The 20,600-nt window shown below is 42.2% G+C and overlaps 1 non-coding gene across 6 annotated transcripts in view; it reads right to left on the bottom strand.

Moving 5' to 3' along the window:
* The window catches only part of cplane1, a 58,917-nt gene that overhangs the window by 18,580 nt on the left and 19,737 nt on the right, over window positions 1–20,600 (bottom strand). For 4 of the 6 annotated variants that reach the window (XR_004220659.1, XR_001171457.3, XR_004220657.1 and 1 more), the window contains exons 14-31: window positions 20,513–20,593; window positions 18,465–18,617; window positions 18,015–18,176; window positions 17,334–17,556; window positions 17,017–17,156; window positions 16,087–16,304; window positions 15,651–15,815; window positions 14,599–14,737; window positions 14,335–14,444; window positions 9,003–9,158; window positions 8,249–8,357; window positions 7,146–7,425; window positions 4,706–5,612; window positions 3,724–3,902; window positions 2,681–2,823; window positions 2,033–2,115; window positions 1,560–1,633; window positions 222–411 (exon numbers count right to left, since the gene is read on the bottom strand). This is a non-coding gene — a transcript (ciliogenesis and planar polarity effector 1). The remainder of the gene's footprint in view (window positions 1–221; window positions 412–1,559; window positions 1,634–2,032; window positions 2,116–2,680; window positions 2,824–3,723; window positions 3,903–4,705; window positions 5,613–7,145; window positions 7,426–8,248; window positions 8,358–9,002; window positions 9,159–14,334; window positions 14,445–14,598; window positions 14,738–15,650; window positions 15,816–16,086; window positions 16,305–17,016; window positions 17,157–17,333; window positions 17,557–18,014; window positions 18,177–18,464; window positions 18,618–20,512; window positions 20,594–20,600) is intronic. The other 2 variants (XR_004220656.1, XR_004220654.1) reach the window with 2 other exon arrangements.

Below are 20,600 nucleotides of genomic sequence, written 5' to 3'. Positions count from 1 at the left end.
CTTGGCTTGGAGGCAAGTTTTGGATGCATAAAACCCAGTGTAAGCCAAACAGAGCCTTCTGTAGGCTGCAAGTCCACATAGGGGCTACCAAATAGCCATTCATAGCCCTTATTTGGCACCTCCAGGTACCTTTTTCATGCTTGTGTTGCTCCCCAACTCTTTTTACATTTGAATGTTGCTCACGGGTAAAAAAGGTAAGTAACATGTAAAGGGCCACGTACCTGCAGGAGCCGGAACATCTCATCTTGGAATAACTGCCTGACGGCTTCTGATGTGTTGGGAACTCCTTGATCTCCATGGTGCAGAGTCTGCTGATCTGTATTGGTGACTACAGGAGGAACCCTCACTGCACTGGAGAAGGTCTGGGGGTCTGCAGGGGCAATGTCAGGGGACATGGCTGGCTTGGCTCTGCTAATAAATACACCACAAGGCAAAAGAATAAAAAGAGACTTTCAATCATCCATAATAAAATATAGATATTACACTATAAGGGTCATATACTAACTGCAGTGCATTATGCACTTATCAGATGCACACCACCATTTTAGTGCCAGATTCCTTGAGGGGCAAGTCTGTTGTGCCTACTGTAGCAACCTGCTGTGGGAACCCTGCCCAGGGAAGTGGCAGCTCAGACATTCAGCAGATGAGACTAGCGCAATGAATGGCATCCGTAAGCACAACATTTGAATCTATTTTAGTGTGACCACACTTACAGCTCCATTCATGACCCTTTATGTATTGTATGTATCATTCTCCTGTGTCTCAGGCCCCCTCTGCACATCACAAAGCCTTTGTGCAAGAAGCCCATACTTAGCAAGGCAGCAAGAATATGAGCCCCCCCTGCTTTGCATTTGTACATTGTATACTCAGTTTTAAGTCAGTGTCGAGATTTGCACAGAAAATAACTAACATTAATAGGACATAGGTTCTGACCCAAACATCAGTACTGGGGCATCCAACCGCCCCCCCCCCCCTTACATATGGGAGACAGAGATCATGCAAAGAGTGTTGCACATTGGTTTGTTTGGACACACACACACACAGATACACATTACATATACACAACTCCAGCACAATCGTTTGCATTTTGTGTTTTATATTTTACCTGACTGCATCTGGCATTTCCATCTATAGGTTTAACCTGGAACAATCCTGACTCCAGGCTCAGCATAACCTGCACTCCATACTGCGTGTAACTGACTTACAGCCAAGTTATGGTGTATTTATTCACTAACAGCCCAGCACTTAGTGACCAAGCACTCAGTCCCCATTGTTTGGGCTCGGTCTCCATAGCAAATAATGCTGCAGAGAAAGGAGGATACACTACCTCCCCAGTTTATCTACACAGGAGAATGAAAGTGCTTTTGTTAAAGGGGAACTACACTCCCAAAACAATTTTTTTTCCACAAAAAAAAACAAAAAACACTAAGCAACTCTCCAATCTCCAATATCAGTGAAACATTTTTTTTTCACACATTTGTAACCATGTATCATGTGACAAATCCACAAAAAACACTAAATACAAAACTCTGCCGTTTAAACGTTGGACATTTACTCACTCAGGTCTCCGATTTAGTGGCTGGTTTTCAGCTTCAGGCTCCTCTAGGGTAACAGCAACAACACTGGGCGGTTTCTATACATAAAAGACAAACATGTACCTCAAACCTGATTTAAATGACTTTATTTTTATGATATGAAAGGATTTCTTCAACAACTCCCTAACAAAGACCCTACAGTTTCTGCATTACCAGGTGAAAATGGGTTATTTATAGATTCAAAGGGGAGATGGGGTTTGTTAATGCTTTACTGCATCTTCTCCATAATATGATGGACCAAAGTCCTGCAGGCACCTAGAAACAGTAGCCATGCAGGGAATAGGAGCTATGAGGGTTAAACAAATCTGTCTTTGTGCAGACACGGGTTCCTATTTATGGTCACAGACATGTAATAACAATTTATAATTACTCATTCACTGCACCTCTGTTACTTTAAAGGTCATATGACACAAAGAGAGTGACAGCCAGTGTCTCACCTCCATAGGATGCTTGGTGGTTCTTATAGATATGGAGATATTGGGGCTTCTTTGGGTGTCAAGTTGGTCATCTTGTTCATCTGCTAATAAGAAAAAATGATTATAAAAGAAGCTGACTTAAAGACACTTATACACACAATGACTGGCCAGAAAGCACACAGCTGGGACATTTACTGCAAGCCCCTTAGTGCTCATTTAAAAGTAATTTCCATCTTGGGTGGAAATGGGGAGATGAATCTTGCACCCGGTCCAGTGATTGTTTAGATAGGCCACTGCCTACAAGGACCTACCAGAGAACCTAGAGACATCTAAGGCCCATTTCTATGCACCATTAGATAAGTTCTATCTATATTACACAGTTCTATGGTACAAATAGGAAAGCTGAAGGGTTTGTCATACAGAGGCCCCAGTGGGAGATTCCCGGGTATCCCAACAAGCCAGTCCGACCATGCCAAGATTTATAAACCTGAAAATTAGAGAAGTTGCCTGAAAAGCATCTCCATTCACTCTGGAAATAATATTAAGGTTCTGCTGAACAATGGTCCCAGTTTTGGATAAAAGCATTAGTTTTTGTCTCATAGTTGCACCGTTTTATAATTCAGATTTCATATTTTTAAACAATAAAAATTATTCATTTTAGTACATTACCTTCGGTTTGTGATGGAATTTCATCCAGATGCACATTGTCCCCTCTTGTATCCATTGTTGGCTCACAGTGATCCACGTATACCCCCTTGGCAGCAGTGAAAAGGTCGCTCCCAGATACGCTCTCTTTGCTAGTATTTATCACACTAGAAGATGAAGGGAATGTCTGTTATTTATGAATCAACAAAAATCATCTTTACCTGCAGTGCCCAGCCGCCTATTGGTGGATGCTACACCCCATGGTTCCTGTGTCCCACAGACATGTCAGAGAAAATCATTATAACTCAACTAGTAGTTAGGCAGGTTATATATAGGCATTATGGTTGAACTTGATGGACGTATGTCTTTTTTCAACCCAACTTACTATGTTACTATGAAATTACTTGCAGGCAAGAACAAATGATTAAATGGATACTTGCAGTCATCTTAATATTTAAATGGCTATACATACAAATGTTTCATTTCACCCCTTGGTAAAAAAAAAAAAAAAAAAAATAGGAATAGGGGGACCTATCTGCAGGACTAATATTATTCTGGGGTAGAAGCAGCTCTAAACTCCCTGTTGAAGAGGTTAAAGGAGAATGAAAGGTAAATACAGCCATAAGCACTTACAGTAATGCTGCACTGAGTCCTCTATCAAAAGAAACACAGGATTTGTCTCTTTTTTTGTAAGAGACAGTGTCTGACTTCCTCTCTCAGAAACATCCTTAATTACCGGGACCAGAGTCTGTGCAGTTCTCTCCTCTCTCCCCTCTCCTGCTCCCCCCTCCCACTAGAATGCTAAGAACTCCCTCCCCCCTCCCTTAGGAGTGTGTGATCTGAGCTATAAGGGCTAGAGACTGCAGGCAGGAAGCTACCTAAAATGGCAGCTGCTATCTTAAGCAAACGGAAAAGATTCTAAACTCAGGTATGGTAATGGTTTCTGCAGAATAAATATATTGTTCTAGGTGGCACTAATGAGGCAAATCTATTGGCAGTAAAAAGCCAAAATGACTTTATGGTTTAGTGAACTTTTGGAATGTTAACAAAAATCAGTTAATACTAACTCAGAAAGGTTTTGCTCTGTTAGAACTTGGTCTGACCCATCCCCAGCTGGAAGAGAGCCCGCCTCCGTCTGCAGGTGACTGACATGCAAACTGGAATCCTCTTGTAATTCTGAGTCGAATTTCTCTTGTAATTCTGATTCTTGGAAAGCTGGGGCTACCGTGTATTCTTGCGGTGGTGCCTGGGAAGAGCAATCGTCAGTAAAAAAGTGAAAATACATTCTATAATATAAGTTTCTTTTGTTTTTTTGAATAGTGCTATAAATCTAGCCCCCCCTCTCAATATACATAAAGACAAAAGTGTCACTTAATATCATGCACATTTAACTGGCGCCACAGGTTTTAATGTACAAAACCAATTAGTTTTATGTCTTTTGAAATACATCATTAGAGAATAAATCCCTTTGGTGTAGTTCAAAACTCACTGCCATCTGTGTATCTTAGTGGATAGCAGTGAGATAGACACAAATGCACCTACAGATTTCACATCAGACGCCAATCCAAGTACTGCTGAGCAATACCAAGCAGTCCAGCCAACAGGTGCATAGAGGACAGGGAAAATGTAGTTCATAAAGGACTGGGAAACATGAATTTTCTTTTTATTTACTTCATTTACTTAAATTGTAGCTAGAAGAATAATGCTACAATATTTCTTATACTGTATCTGCAACCCTGTTATGAGTTAAGAGAGGCCCTGACCAACAAAATAGGGAGCCTGATCCAAAAATGTGTGAATTTACTGCACTAGGCCATTCCTAATCCATCACTAATTCTCCCACCATTCCAAGCCCAAAATTTATTAATAAGCGCCAGTGCTTTTTCCTCTGTGAACGATCCATGGGGAACATGGGGCAGCTTATACCAAAGCAAGAGGTAGAGAAGTCTTTGGCCAGAAGAGCATACCATTTAAGAGGGGCCCCAGTAAACAAAAAGGTGGATTTATAGTTCAAACATTCCATAACATGCCAGGACTCTACCCTCTTACCTCAATCCTTCCATTTTGTTTGGAGACACCTTGCAGGTATGGCTTCTCTAAGAGCCAAATGGACGTGAGGATAGCAGCTGAGGTGGCTTTGACCCGGAGAGCAGTACTGTGAGCTTGAAGTAAATCTGCTTTACCAGCTGTCCTAAACAGTCTCCTGTCTGACCACCTAACCATCCACTCCACTAACTTCTCCTCATTGCCAAATTTGGCTTTCAGCTCCATTCCAAGCTCTTCACTGGGTTTAAAGGGAGAGGTATGTATAACTCTGTAGCAGTATGGGCTGTGGGTGGGCACAGTAAGTGGTACAGCAGATACCAAGTTCCCATCTTTAGCATATTGTGCCCTTCTTTGTTCTTTTAAACCAAATAATCCACTTTTGCCCGAGTGTCTTGTTTTAGGTGTGTAAAAGAGCTTATTTGGTGTTTCTTTTGGCTTTTCTACAATGACAGTCGAGGAAAATTTAGGGATAAAGTCAGCAGTCATGTTAGCCTGAGGCAATGGCGTGCCTTGTAGCATCTCTGAGTCATTCCAAGGCTCTTTATTTACTGCATAGGAGCAACCGGCTCTGAACACACTCTGGATTTTGGCTTTACCCAGCCTGCGCTTTAGCGTCGTATGGACATCGAACACGAGACAATTTAGCTCATTTTCTCTAAGATGATTGGAGAAGGTGCTGAGGAAAGGAATCCCAGGTTCACTGCAATGAAGATCTTTCTCTAGAAGGTAACTCAAAAACAGCTCCAAGAAAATAATGTATTCCTCATCCTCACATTCAAATTCCCAGGTGCCAACCGTAGGGAAAACAGTTACATTATCTGCAGATACTTCAGTTTTCTCTTGTACTTTATCTGGTTTTCTGCGCCTTGGCTTCTGTACAACGGAGCCTTCTGCAATAGGACACTCACTTCTGTAAATGGGAATTAATAGTAGTGCAATTAGATGACTGGAGATGTGAGGTAATGTGTCGGTACTATTTGGAATTTTGAAAAGAACAAGTGGTCTGTACAGCCTAAATGGCTAGAGTGGTGACCCCTGTGGGGTCTCTGGTATAGGGGCTAACCTTTGAAGGAAAAAGGTAGTTTGTACCTGGTCTCGCCCAGGGTGTCAGCGCTAACCGCTGCCTGAAGATTCCTCTTAGATTCTCACTAGAGACATGGCTGGCAAACCATCTAGGAAGCAGTACAGGTATGGAACCTGTTATCCAGAATGCTCGGGACCTGGGGTTTTCCAGATAAGGGATCTTTCCGTAATTTGGATCTCCATAACTTAAGTCTGGTAAAAATCGTTAAAATATTGGATAAACCCAATAGGCTTCTTTTGCCTCCAATAAGGATTAATTATATCTTAGTTGGGATCAAGTACAGGTACTGTTTTATTATTACAGAGAAAAGGGAATCATTTAATCATTAAATAAACCCAATAGGGCTGTTCTGCTCCCAATAAGGGGTAATGATATCTTAGTTGGGATCAAGTACAGGTACTGTTTTATTATTACAGAGAAAAGGGAATCATTTAACCATGAAATAAACCCAATAGGGCTGTTCTGCCCCCAATAAGGGGTAATTATATCTTAGTTGGGATCAAGTACAGGTACTGTTTTATTATTACAGAGAAAAGGGAATCATTTAACCATGAAATAAACCCAATAGGACTGTTCTGCCCCCAATAAGGGGTAATTATATCTTAGTTGGGATCAAGTACAGGTACTGTTTTATTATTACAGAGACAAGGGAATCATTTAACCATTAAATAAACCCAATAGGGCTGTTCTGCCCCCAATAAGGGGTAATTATATCTTAGTTGGAATCAAGTACAGGTACTGTTTTATTATTACAGAGAAAAGGGAATCATTTAACCATTAAATAAACCCAATAGGACTGTTCTGCCCCAATAAGGGGTAATTATATCTTAGTTGGGATCAAGTACAGGTACTGTTTTATTATTACAGAGAAAAGGGAATCATTTAACCATTAAATAAACCCAATAGGGCTGTTCTGCCCCCAATAAGGAGTAATATCTTAGGTGGGATCAAGTACAGGTACTGTTTTATTATCACAGAGAAAAAGGAAATCTTTTTTAAAAATTAGAATTATTTGCTTATAATGGAGTCTATGGGAGATGGCCTTTCCGTAATTCGGAACTTTCTGGATAACGGATTTGAGGATAAGGGATCCCAAACCTGTACAATGATTGTGAAAAGGGTACTGTGTAGGGGTAAAATTAGAGGAGACCTGGCACATCCCCTGAAAGTGTCTTGCCTGAGACAACTATGTGATACTGCTATGTTCAGACAAAATTATAATATACTAATATAAAATGTATATAACAATCCCAACATTATTTTTTCAAGCAACAGTGCAAAAGTTATGGTATCAGGTTCCATTTCAGACAGTGACAACAGAAACATTAATAGGTAAATTAGGTAGAAGTCGCACACTACCGCTCGTCTGCATCATTAAGCGTGAAGGCTTCGGAGAGAGTGTCGGCATCGCTATAAACTTGAGGACGAGCAAAATCGGTGATGGTGCTTCTGCTCAGGGTGGTGCCCAAGGACAGCTGGTCATAGCAATGTACCTCCTCGTCAGATGTGTCTCCCAAGCCAGATTCCCATAGGTGCATTTCCACTGGGCCTATGTTCCTCTGTATACGCTTTAGCATTTTGAGACGCACTCTCTGAACATTATGAATAACCACAGACATCATTTTGTCCCCTTGAATACCTGTCGGATGTAAAAAAAAAAAAAATTAAAAAAAAAAAAAAATAGACTTTTGCACTGTTTTACTGTACTTGATTCTTAGAGGGGTTGTTAACCTTTTAATAAACTTTAAGTATGACATAGACATTGACATTCTCAGAAGGTTTGCAACTGGTTTTCATTCTTTATGGTTTTTCAGTTATTTGGCTTTTTATTCAGCAGCTCTCCAGTTTGGAATTTCGGCAGCTATCTGGTTGCTAGGGTCTTGTTTACCTTAGCAACCAGGCAGTGGTTTAAATGAGAGACCGAATATGAATAGGAGAGGGACAGAATAGAAAGATAAGGATTAAAAAAGGGATTATTGTCCGAATGCTTGTTTTGTACTCCAGCTCATAGGCCAATGATTTAAAGGGGTGGTTAATTTTTAATGTGCCACAGAATTACCCATTTCTAGCAACTTGCAATGGGTCTTCATTATTTATTTTGTATAATCTTTGAATTATTTGCCTTCCTTTTCTACATATTTCCAGCTTTCAAATGGGGGTCACCGACCCCGGCAGCCAAAAACTATTGCTCTGTGAGGCTTCAGTGTCATTGTTATTATTACTATAACTTAGTTGTGTGTGTTAACAACGATTAACCCTTTGTACACAACAAAACACATCAAGAAGATCCACATGGTATTATCCTGTACCCAATGTATAGTAACTAAATTTTGACTGCTGACTGCATTGGCGCTAATTATTTAGGCAGTGTTTTTGTTAAATAAAGCCCTTCAACGGATTTCAATCAAATAAACAAATTAAATATAAGCTGCATGCAAGTCTTTACAGTCTGGGTACTTTACCCTTAACTACGGAGTGCCTTAGGCGTTGTTGGACTGAGTGGTATTTCTCCCGGAGTTGCACACGGACATCCTCAGGGTGAGGGAAAGCCTTGACTAATATTTCTGCAACCTGCAAGACCCATTCAGAAACACAACAACATTAGGTGTAGCCAGAAAATTGCCCACCAACATTCATTTAATTCTCATGTCACTCCCAACAGGGGCGGATCTCCCGGGGGGCAATTGCACAAAGGTCTGCACCCCTTTGGTCCCTCTGGTGCTGATACAAATCCATGGCGAAAACTGCATCGATGGGAAGGGGGTGGGGGGCATTTGCTTGGCCTGGACCTGGGCCCTGGTGTTAATAATTACATTATTGACTCCCAATAGACAGACAGTAAAATATTGGGTACTATTAGTATGCTTTACTATTATTATTATTTAAGTGCGTCTAAGAGTACTAAGTTCCTAACTGTCTATGAGACTGGAGGGAAGGATACATAACAACATCAAGTTATTAACCAATAAACAACAAAGACACATGCATTAGCTGAAGCAGAGAAAGCAGACTTACACTTGCAAGTCTATTGGATCTGTTGTAAAGATTTCCTTATATATTTGTACTGAACCAGAGTAAAATGTTTATACATAAGCAAAAGATCACTTTTTTTTTTTTTTTTAATACTGGATGAACAAGGTGTATTAATATATGATGTAGCACAAGGCAGCCCAGGCACGCTGAATGGCAAATCTATATGGAAACTCAAACACGCACCTTTCTCACTGGAGGCAGCTCACTAACAAGGCTCAGAATGATATCCTGAATCAGCTCTTCACAGTTTATAATGCGGGTGAAAGGGAGCATTCGGCATGCCCATTCCAGAGCCTCAAAGCAGCGCTCAGTAACACAGGAATCATAGTCATCTGCACTCTGGTAGTAGAAGATAAAATGTGTCATAAAAAATATTCTGCACCAATCTAAACCATCAGCAGCTCCCTGGCTCTACTTGTATGACTACCAATATCTTTCCAGCATGCTAATGGTTACAGTTGAACAACCACTGATAGGTCATTCCTGGCACAGAAGTCATCACAAATAGTTACAATAGTTTCCAGCTTTTCCCATTCCACTGTGAAGCCACCGTCCATAAGGTTATAAATTAATATTTCTAAAATATTTCAGCCACTTGAATGACGTGTGCTTAAGTATGTATTATGTTTATTTATATAGTGCTACTTATGTACGCAGCGCTGAACAGCAGAACAATACATTAATAAGCAAACAGGGGGCCATTACAATCAGGGCCGGAACTAGGGGCAGGCAGAAGAGGCAGCTGCCTAGGGGCAACGATTAGGGGGCACCATACAGAAGCCTCTCCTGCCTACCCCGAGTCTTCCTTCTTTGTCATTGCCCCCCCCACTTGTCATTAGCAGAGGAGGCAATTACCCATCGCATCGCGCATTGGCGTGGTGGCTGACCAGGTTGCCCAGGGCGCCCGGTTGGCTTGGCCCGCCCCTGATGCTTGGGAATCAGTGTAGTCTGCAACATACTCAGTACTTGGGCAGTTGTCTAGGAAGTGACAGGGTCTGCCATTTGCATCATTAGAGACTGGCTGCACATCCACATTATCAATAGGAATGTTACATGCAAGAGAAACTTGTGCAGAGTGAGAAGAGTTCCTACTGATTTATGTAAGGTGAGTAGTGATCAGCTGGCAGGGCTGAACTGAGTACAGATTATTTTAAAGGCAATTAGTGCTGCCCTGCAACATGTATTTATTAGACATGAATTTTAAAATGATCTGGTAACCCTAGTTTTTTGGGGTAACTTCTTTGCACAAAATACTTTGGGGTGTTTTATAATAGCAAATTTTTGCATATTAACTTGTAACTTTTTTTTTTTTTTTTTTCTAAACGTATCGGTAAATAGAGCCCCTCCAGCAGAATCCTGCTTTGAAATTCGTTTTTTAAAAGAGCAAACAGATTTTGTTATACTTAATATTGAAATTTGACATGGGGCTAGCCATAATCTTAGTTTCCCAAGTGTCCTCAGCCATGTGACTTGTACTTGTAAATGTCAGTCACTCTTTACTGCTGCGCTGCAAGTTTGAGTGATATCACCCCCTTCCTTTCCCCCCTCCAGGAGCCAGTCAGCAGAACAATGGAAAGTCAGCAAGATAGCAGCTACATTACAACTGGTGGTGGTAGCACAGCAAAAACCCAAATGGTTGGTGCTCACTACGGGGATATCAACCATCATTCATATGTGAAAGAATTATATTATGTCATATTAAGACACCCCCTTAAATCCATATGTCTCCTCCTGCCCTGTGGATAGCACCTTAGGGACCATTTAAAGGAGAAGGAAAGGCTAAGTCACTTGGGGGTGCCAAAATGTTAGGCACCCCCAAGTGACTTAGAGCGCCTACCTTGTACCCCGGGCTGGTGCCCCTGTACGGAGGGAACAGCACCAGCCCGGGGCACCTGTAGACACCGCTTCCTCCTTCCTTTGCGCGCTGCCGGCGAAATCCGCCGGCCGGCGCATGCGCAGTAGAGTGAAAAGCCGACTTTAATGTTTAAGTTCGGCTTTTCACTCTACTGCGCATGCGCGCGCAAGCGAGGAGGAAGGAGGAAGCGCCGGCAGCTACCCCGGGCTGGTGCTGTTCCCTCCGTACAGGGGCACCAGCCCGGGGTACAAGGTAGGCGTTCTAAGTCACTTGGGGGTGCCTAACATTTTGGCACCCCCAAGTGACTTAGCCTTTCCTTCTCCTTTAACGGCTATTTCTACCTACTAGCAAACTCCCAAAACAAACCTCTGCCAGGTTCACCTACTACAGGCAGCAAAGGGCAGACAGAGTATGGCACACACAGGCAGCTAAGGGCAGGCAGAGTATGGCACACACAGGCAGCATAGGGCAGGCAGAGTATGACACACACAGGCAGCTAAGGGCAGGCAGAGTATGGCACACACAGGCAGCATAGGGCAGGCAGAGTATGGCACACACAGGCAGCTAAGGGCAGGCAGAGTATGGCACACACAGGCAGCTAAGGGCAGGCAGAGTATGGCACACACAGGCAGCTAAGGGCAGGCAGAGTATGGCACACACAGGCAGCTAAGGGCAGGCAGAGTATGGCACACACAGGCAGCTAAGGGCAGGCAGAGTATGGCACACACAGGCAGCATAGGGCAGGCAGAGTATGGCACACACAGGCAGCAAAAGGCAAGCAGAGTATGGCACACACAGGCAACTCTGCCTGCCCTATGCTGCCTGTGTGTGCCATACTCTGCCCTTTGCTACCTGTGTGTGCCATACTCTGCCTTCCCTACCCTGCCTGTGTGTGCCATACTCTGCCTTCCCTACCCTGCCTGTGTGTGCCATACTCTGCCCTATGCTGCCTGTGTGTGCCATACTCTGCCCTATGCTGCCTGTGTGCCATGCTCTATCTGCCCTATGCTGCTTGTGTGTGCCTTACATAGTACATACAGTTACAGTGACACAATGCTGGCACTGTTTCTACAGTCTGTCTGGGGTGTGAAGAAGTGAACAATGTGGGTGATTACAGCCTGAGCCTGAGGTGTGAACAATGCAGGGGGTGAAAAATGCAGGGTTTTAAAGGTGTGAACAGTACAGGGGATTACATGTTTAAACAATACAGGGGAATTACAGTCTGAATCTGAGGTGAGAACCATGCATGGGGGCAGTTAATCTCAGTACTGATACCATTTAAAGCTTACACAAAGGTAAGCCATCAAAGCAGCCAGATAGGCGGGGGACACTCATAGTTACCATTTAAAAAGGATATTGTTGTTATAGGCTAATTAACAAAGAAAAACAGATCAAGGAAAATATCCAGAGGTCTCTGCAACAGTGATGTGCTTTTCCATCTATATTTACTACGGATATCTATCTGATTATATTGTTTTTGTGTATTTTCCTTTTTATCTACACCACATATAGGGGTTCTGGTTACATGAATATTGCTTTGGAACAAACAGAAGTCCAGTCGCTTTAGATTTATTTATACTACATATACCATGACTTGGATGAATGAAAATCTTCATAGTCATATTGCCATTCATTTTGGAGAGAATACTCCAAAACTGGTTCGGGAATATGAAAGAACAGCAAGAAAACTGGCGGACTATGGAAACCATCTACCCTTTAATCTCAGATGCAGACATCAGGGACTCACTCCTTGTAGCCTACGCCTGGGTTCCACTGTAAAAGGTCACAGAGCCGGCAATATCTTACAGAAGGCCCAAAAACAGCTAAATGGTTAGCGTACCCCCTGCTGAACTATATTCTGGCTGAAGAGTTACTGATAATGCATAGAAGTAGGGTGAATCTCCTGTACTATATATCAGCAGGGGATAACAGATAGCGCTCACAGGGTATCTCCAGTATTACATACCAGCTGGGCACTATTATACGGCTCAGAGAATATCTCCATTACTCTCCTTTCAGTTCCCCAGTGTAGATTCTGTTCTATGATTATTTCCATATATCCTAATTAAATTCCCAAAAATAACCCTAAAATGCACTTGCTGATTTTGGTGGCCTTGGTGGCCCCATTGTCCCTGCGCTGCAGCTCAGCTCACCTATCAATTGGCTTTTTATTGCCAGTGATAAGAAACAGATTTTTCCTGTGACAGTTGCTTTCAGCTGCCATAGACAGCACAATTCCACTCACGTGCAAAGAGAGGATTTGTGGGGAAATGTAAATGCAGCCACTGAAAAAAAATCTGGACAGCGCTCAACCAGCCCATTTCTAAAGGCTGATATCATTGCGCCGTTGGGAGGTTATATGACTGTGCCCAGGGCAGTCACAAGGCGGACCCCGGAGGAGGAAATCGAACCTTAACCCCGTCATCACAGGGTGGTCCCCCTAACCACTAGGCTATCCTTCCTCCTCCCGCTTATGGGATGTTTTTTATTTGCTACATAGTGGCAGCTGGTGTATCCTAACTGAGTGAATGAAACATTCAGGGTTAAATGTGGTAAGCAGCACATGCACACTGGTACCCAAACTGGGATATTGGGGTACAAGGTTGGAACGGCCCCCAACAGGGCACTGGATAAAAACCCGGTGGTCCCTAGTCCTGTTGGGACCCCTTTTGCCGGACATGTTGCCGTGGGGGCCGGATTGCTGCTGCCCAGTTATCAGTAGGGGCGAGAGAAGTAGTGTGGGGGCAGAGTAGTGCAGGGGGTGGGCCCTTGATTCACTTTTTCCCCACGAAGAAGGTATTTAGACACTTACATCTCATTACAGAAGTGGAATTAAACAGAAATATAGTATAGACAACATTAGCCCAGCTTGTCCTAAAAAAATGATGTATAGATTTCTTTGGCAAAGTAAAATAACCCTTCAGGAAATGCCCCAAAGTGAAATGACAAATGGCGCCAGACAGGAGCCTCTCCTGCACACCCCTAGTCTTCCTTCTTTGTCATTGCCCCGCCGCTTGTTATTAGCGGCAGGGGCAATGATGCATCGCGCAACCCCCCAAGTGCGCATTCACACCAAAGCACGGGGGGGGGCGTGGTGGCCGACCAGGTTGCCTAGGGCGCCCGGTTGGCTTGGCCTGCCCCTTATTACAATAATAAATACAAAGTACAATAATTAAAAAAAGTGACAGATTTTGATAGTGGTGTAAATATGGCCAGAGAAGGAGAGAAGTCAAAGATCATCCCCAAACAATGTGCCGAGTCGACAGGGCTAATGAGCATGTCATCAATAGAGATAGTAAAGGGGATGGGGGAGTAGGAGCAAGTTTAGGTGGAAAGATGATCAGTTCAGAGATCAGAGGTTTGAGTCTCAATTTCAACTGTTAATGAAGGGGTTGAAAAAGTATATTTGGATATCATCAGCATGCAGATAATATCCATATACACAACAATAGCACATGTGGCTTTAGTGTCATGACTGGGCCTGCAAGCACTGTTGCATGCTGGGAGACTTAACAGCCTGAACTAAACAATTCCTAAGATATCTGAGTAAAAGATGAGAGAATGTTCTCACATGTACCCAGCTACCCATTATAGTGAAGATAAAGCTACAAGCAGCAGGAAGAGAGTCGGCTTCATGAACGCTGAGCAGCACTGGCTTACCTTAAATAGTTTGCCATTATCCCTTGCTTTCTGGTATTGTCTGCAGCTGAAAGACAGTCGCTCCCGTGCGTGGAGCATCCAACATAAGGCACACAGTTCCCTAAAGCAGCCTAGAAGAGAAAGGATGTTGAACATTTCTTGTCAGCTGGATGCACAAAAACACTGAAACATGTATGTATATTATATATATATATATATATATATAAACACGTATGATAATACTTATCCTTAATTAGATTGATGAAGCCAATAGAAGTTACAAACCTACGATGCTAGCGGAAACATGGTCATTTCGATGGTCACTGCCGGCACTGGGCTGAATAAACACTTTGCTGCTGTTGGAGTAATTCAGCAGGGACTCAGGGAGAGCATTTAGTGGAGGAAGAGAGCTTTTAGCACGAATCTGTTAAGACAAAATATTAGAATGGTTAAATAAAAAGAATACCAGTGGTCAGATGTATCTTTCTATTTATTTATTGTCTTTTGATTTCTGAACTTGCTGAAATATAGTAGAGTGATACTAACTAGTTGGTTGTTATGGGTAAAGACTAGAAATGTTTGTACAGTATGCAGACAATTTTCCTCCTCTAAGCCCAGTGAGGGTTTTTGTGCTCCAACACCTCTAAACAAAGAAAATTGTACAAACACACAGAGCATTTTGTACATAATACATACTACAATTCATAATATAACATTCAGGACCTGTGTGCAATACTGCGCCTACATTGCAGACGTCTGTAAAAAATATATGTACACCCTGACTGCCCTTAAAGGGCCGGCTGCAGTCACTCACTACAGAAACACTTTTTTTCCAGCACACCTATAAGCCTATGCATATGTTACTCCGCCAATAAGAAACTACTATGGGTGCAGAACACATACACGTGCAACGCACGAGCCGGCCAAAAATGCATGGCTGGAAACAATAAAATATTATCTAGCAACACTGATATAAACAAAAAGTAAATTCTCAACTGGAATCTGGTTTAAGGGCCATATTCTGACATCTTGGTGCATGTTTGGCCTGCTTACATATTGCACTATTGATGATGCTTCTAGTTACCTTTTTCTTTATTTAGGATTATCAGCAAGAAATAGCTATCCTTACCAAGACTATATATGTGACTTGTTTTTATGGAGCACTTACCCTGAAGAAGGTTCTTAGTGAGCCTAAAATTTTTGGAAATATGGCCTTGTGAATGCATGTGATTGCAATACTACCCGGTGTATCATCTTTTCTGTGGGACATGTTTATTTAAATAAAGCAATTGGCACCTTTATTCATTGGAGGGATACACATACAACTATGTATTTACCTTTTGCATGAATTTTCTGGCACGCTTTAACTGCTTAATATACCACTGAGCAGCAGGCACCGAGCAGTGAGCTGCCCGCAGAATCAGAAGAATCCGCTGAAGAACTCCGGAAAGCTTCTGCCGTGTGTGTTTTTCTGCCTCCAAGAGCAAATCTCTGTGATCATCCTGGCAAAGGAAGCACAGAAAGAAATAAAAGTCATTATTTCATACAGGGGCTTGGTTACAGCAATCTTATACAAGAAAATGAAATGTATCTAGGGGATACATTTGTGCTGCCCCATCTGTTTTCAGACAAAATAAGTGGTGAGGATATAAGAAGCTGAATGTTACAAAAAAAAAAACCTAATAGAAAGTGAGAATGAAATGGGAAGAGAGACTAATCTGTGGGGATAAATCTGTATGTGAATATAAAAATGCTTTCACTGTATATTCATACTTCACTGACAGAAGCTGGCTGCGGGCAGTACAAAGGGGGTGCTGGGAGGTAAAGCTTATCCGGAACCAAACCCCCAAGCCTTCTGCTTAGCTCCTTGGCCGATTCCATCAGCTGATGGAGAGTCTCTGTAAGGATTTCCGCATCAGCCATTACAGCTGCCTTTAGCATCTCTTGTAATGAACTGAAGAGCAGATCAGCATCTTCTTCCTCAATTGGATCTATGGGAAAAATATTGACTATAATATAACAGAGAAACTCTGCATCAATAGCATCTAGATTTGGACATTAAAGGGTAGATGGTGAAAATGTAATGTTTTAAAACAATACACCACAAAAAATGTCTAATTCTCGATCACTTTATAGTTTTTATTATTTTTACAGTAATTCCTTTGCCTCCTCAGCAGTAATAGCACAATAGGCCTTGTTGCTTGACATTATTTAAACATTCTGTACATTAGTTAATAGCACATCTCCGCACCCGCAGTCCCTACGAAGAACGCTCCCCTACTTCAAAGCTTTACTAAAGTCAGCTACAATTTGACGCAGTTATCTGGTTGCTTGGGTCCAACTTAACCTAGCAACCAGGCAGTGGTTTGAAAGAGCCACAGGAACATACATAGAGGAGGGCCTAAACAGAAAGATAAGTAAAAAAAAGTAACAATAACAACAACATTTTAGCCTCACAGAGAAATAGCTTCTTGGATCCCAGGGTCAGTGACTCCCATTTGAAAGAAGCTGGAAAGACTCAGAAGAGGAAGGCAAATAATTCAAAAACTATTAAAAAAAATTAAGACCAATTGAAAATTTGCTAAGAATAAGCCATTCTGCAACAAGTTAAAAGTTAACCTGAAGGTGAACCAGCCCTTTAAGTTGGGGTAAGAAAAGGAAGAATAGGCCTATATGGACAAAGAGGTAAAATAATAGGACTACCAGTAAATTCTTTTAGCATGCTGTAATCTTTGGGCGCAGCAGTGGGACTTGGAGGTCTCCCCAGAAATGCCTGTAATTTTTCCTGAAATATATGTGCCGGAGACAGGGTCGGTGGTAAGGACAACTCTTTCCTTTCACTCCTGGAAACAGACAATAATATAGCTAAAAAGCATGTTTTAAGTGTCCAGTTTGCAAAGAAGAGAAAGTTGTAGAACCAACAAGAACAGAACCTTTTCGGGTTATCTTGTAGCAGCAATAGCAGGAAGCAGCAAGTTCAAATACAGTAAAATAGTTACATTATAAGTAGATTAACTTACTCATCAGGAATGCTTTCCATGTACAGGTTATAAGCAACCCCCATAGAAACGGACGTCTTCCAGTCTCCGAGTTGCTTTGCTAGCCACACAGCCTCTGGCACCAATCCACCAACCAGAAGCAAGTCAAGGGAATATTCAACTGTCCAAACGCATGAGAGATTCTGCTCTCTAACCACACTGGCAACCATGCTTTGCTGCAGAGCAACCACTCGGGGAAGTTGTTCTATAAAAAATATTATAGGTCATAATATAAGGCCAACCGGATCAGCAGGAGCAATCAAAGTGATGGTGTAACTTGGTATATCTGTTCACAGACATCACAGATATGGACATATTGAGATCAATTAATGAACCTGACTGACTGGCCCAATAACATGATCCTACATTCTTTTAGGTCACATCACCTTCTGGCTTCTTGCAAGGGTAATATAACAAAAATATGATGAAGGAAGCTGAGTAATGAGGAAATGTGTGAAAAAGGTGATATATTTTATAGAATATGGGGGGAAATGGTTTTAAAGCATAATAATTATAATTTCACCCCTTTTTATGTTATATAAATACAGAAAGAAAATAAAAAAATGTGATTCACAAACATACAAGCTAAAGAAATACTGATATTTACATGTTTAGAGGGACCAGTCTGGATATTCTAGGTTATTGGGTGTCTGCTGGTTGTACCTGGAGCTCTATGAAGAGGAAGCAATGTGCGGACGTTGTGTGGAGGGAAGACATAGAGCAGCTGGTTAGTGAAGTATGCTGCCATGAATCTGCCCATAGACTGGATCACAGCCAATGCGGCTTCAGGGTGAAGATCATCCAACAGCTGCTGCTCAAGGTCCTCTGTGGGGGGGGGAAAAAAAGAGGGAAACAAAGATATAAATTGTATTCTGGGGGTACACAATTCTACCGGGGGGATTTTTATCAAAGGTTTTTTAGTCAGGTATAAAGAGCCATGGCAGCTTTCCTTTAACTATGCTTCTGCATTATGTAAAATAAATAGCCAAGCAGGCCCACAGGATAAATGGACTTCTGTTAACTACAAAATGCAAGAATGTATCACAGAAAAATCCACTAAAGCCCTCAGCACAGGAATAGGCATGTGTGTATAGATTATAAGGGAGAGCTCACCGGGTGCCTCTGTAAGCAGATTGGATTTCCTCAGCAGTCCTCTCACCAGCTGGTCACACATGCCTTGGGCATCATTTAGATTGTAGTTATAGAGGTGGCAGTAGAGTACTGATAGGCAATACCGTGTCTGCAGTAAACTGGCTCTTCTCCCACCTGTGCACAGAAACAGCTTTGCAATATAAACTGGTATATAATGGTGTAAACCCAGTGACCAAAGCACCTTAGTATTTTGTGCCCAAGCAGTTTCATTTTCAATACTGCCAGTCATTATTTTTCTTCTGCTTTATCGCTTGCACTCCTCACTATCTTTATAGATAGTGAGAAGTGATGGAAGTTCATTTGAAGAGGGCATAATAGCATAATATCCAAGGCTATTGCGATACTAATATCTACAGATAGGTCAGTATGGGTCTGTATGTGAGTGGATAGATAGGTCAGTATGGGTCTGTATGTGAGTGGATAGATAGGTCAGTATGGGTCTGTATGTGAGTGGATAGATAGGTCAGTGTGGGTCTGTATGTGAGTGGATAGATAAGTCAGTATGGGTCTGTATGTGAGTGTATAGATAGGTCAGTATGGGTCTGTATGTGAGTGTATAGATAGGTCAGTGTGGGTCTGTATGTGAGTGGATAGATAGGTCAGTATGGGTCTGTATGTGAGTGGATAGATAGGTCAGTGTGGGTCTGTATGTGAGTGGATAGATAGGTCAGTGTGGGTCTGTATGTGAGTGGATAGATAGGTCAGTATGGGTCTTTATGTGAGTGGATAGATAGGTCAGTATGGGTCTGTATGTGAGTGTATAGATAGGTCAGTGTGGGTCTGTATGTGAGTGGATAGATAGGTCAGTATGGGTCTGTATGTGAGTGGATAGATAGGTCAGTATGGGTCTGTATGTGAGTGGATAGATAGGTCAGTATGGGTCTGTATGTGAGTGGATAGATAGGTCAGTGTGGGTCTGTATGTGAGTGGATAGATAGGTCAGTATGGGTCTGTATGTGAGTGTATAGATAGGTCAGTGTGGGTCTGTATGTGAGTGGATAGATAGGTCAGTATGGGTCTGTATGTGAGTGTATAGATAGGTCAGTGTGGGTCTGTATGTGAGTGGATAGATAGGTCAGTATGGGTCTGTATGTGAGTGGATAGATAGGTCAGTATGGGTCTGTATGTGAGTGGATAGATAGGTCAGTATGGGTCTGTATGTGAGTGGATAGATAGGTCAGTGTGGGTCTGTATGTGAGTGTATAGATAGGTCAGTATGGGTCTGTATGTGAGTGGATAGATAGGTCAGTGTGGGTCTGTATGTGAGTGGATAGATAGGTCAGTATGGGTCTGTATGTGAGTGTATAGATAGGTCAGTGTGGGTCAGTATGTGAGTGGATAGATAGGTCAGTATGGGTCTGTATGTGAGTGGATAGATAGGTCAGTATGGGTCTGTATGTGAGTGGATAGGTCAGTATGGGTCTGTATGTGAGTGGATAGATAGGTCAGTATGGGTCTGTATGTGAGTGGATAGGTCAGTATGGGTCTGTATGTGAGTGGATAGGTCAGTATGGGTCTGTATGTGAGTGGATAGATAGGTCAGTATGGGTCTGTATGTGAGTGGATAGATAGGTCAGTATGGGTCTGTATGTGAGTGGATAGATAGGTCAGTATGGGTCTATGTGTGTGCGTTGGGGTTTGCTTGGAAGGGAACTTGGTGGACTTTGGACTTTTGTCAACCCAACTTAACTATGTAACTATGAAGTCAACAGAATCAGAATGCCTTTTTGTACAGTCTTGCCCTCCATACTGCAAGGGCAGAGGAGGAGGAGAGAAGGGAGCATACAAAACTCCTGAGGTTAAAAGGAGACACATACTGATAAAACCTCTTAAATAATGTGAGCTTTTGCTGCAAATAATGATATGCGAGACAGGAACCTGAGCACATTTGCAGAGTGAGGAATGTTTATTGAGGCTTATGCCCAACACCTGTTTATGCAATGAAAGTAAGAAGCTGCATTATTATTATGCCTATTATCTAAAACACAAACAGAAATACACAATGTTACCTTGGGCGTTGATGTCTAGTAATGCTCTTTGCCAGTATTCCACCGATTCCTTGTAGGATCCAAGCAGGAAACATTCTTCCCCTATGCA

The sequence above is a fragment of the Xenopus tropicalis genome, chromosome 1 (genome assembly GCF_000004195.4).
Source record: "Xenopus tropicalis strain Nigerian chromosome 1, UCB_Xtro_10.0, whole genome shotgun sequence".
Lineage (NCBI taxonomy): Eukaryota > Metazoa > Chordata > Amphibia > Anura > Pipidae > Xenopus > Xenopus tropicalis.
The sequence above is the reverse complement of the archived record's forward strand: the minus strand, read 5'-3'. Positions and strand labels throughout refer to the sequence as shown.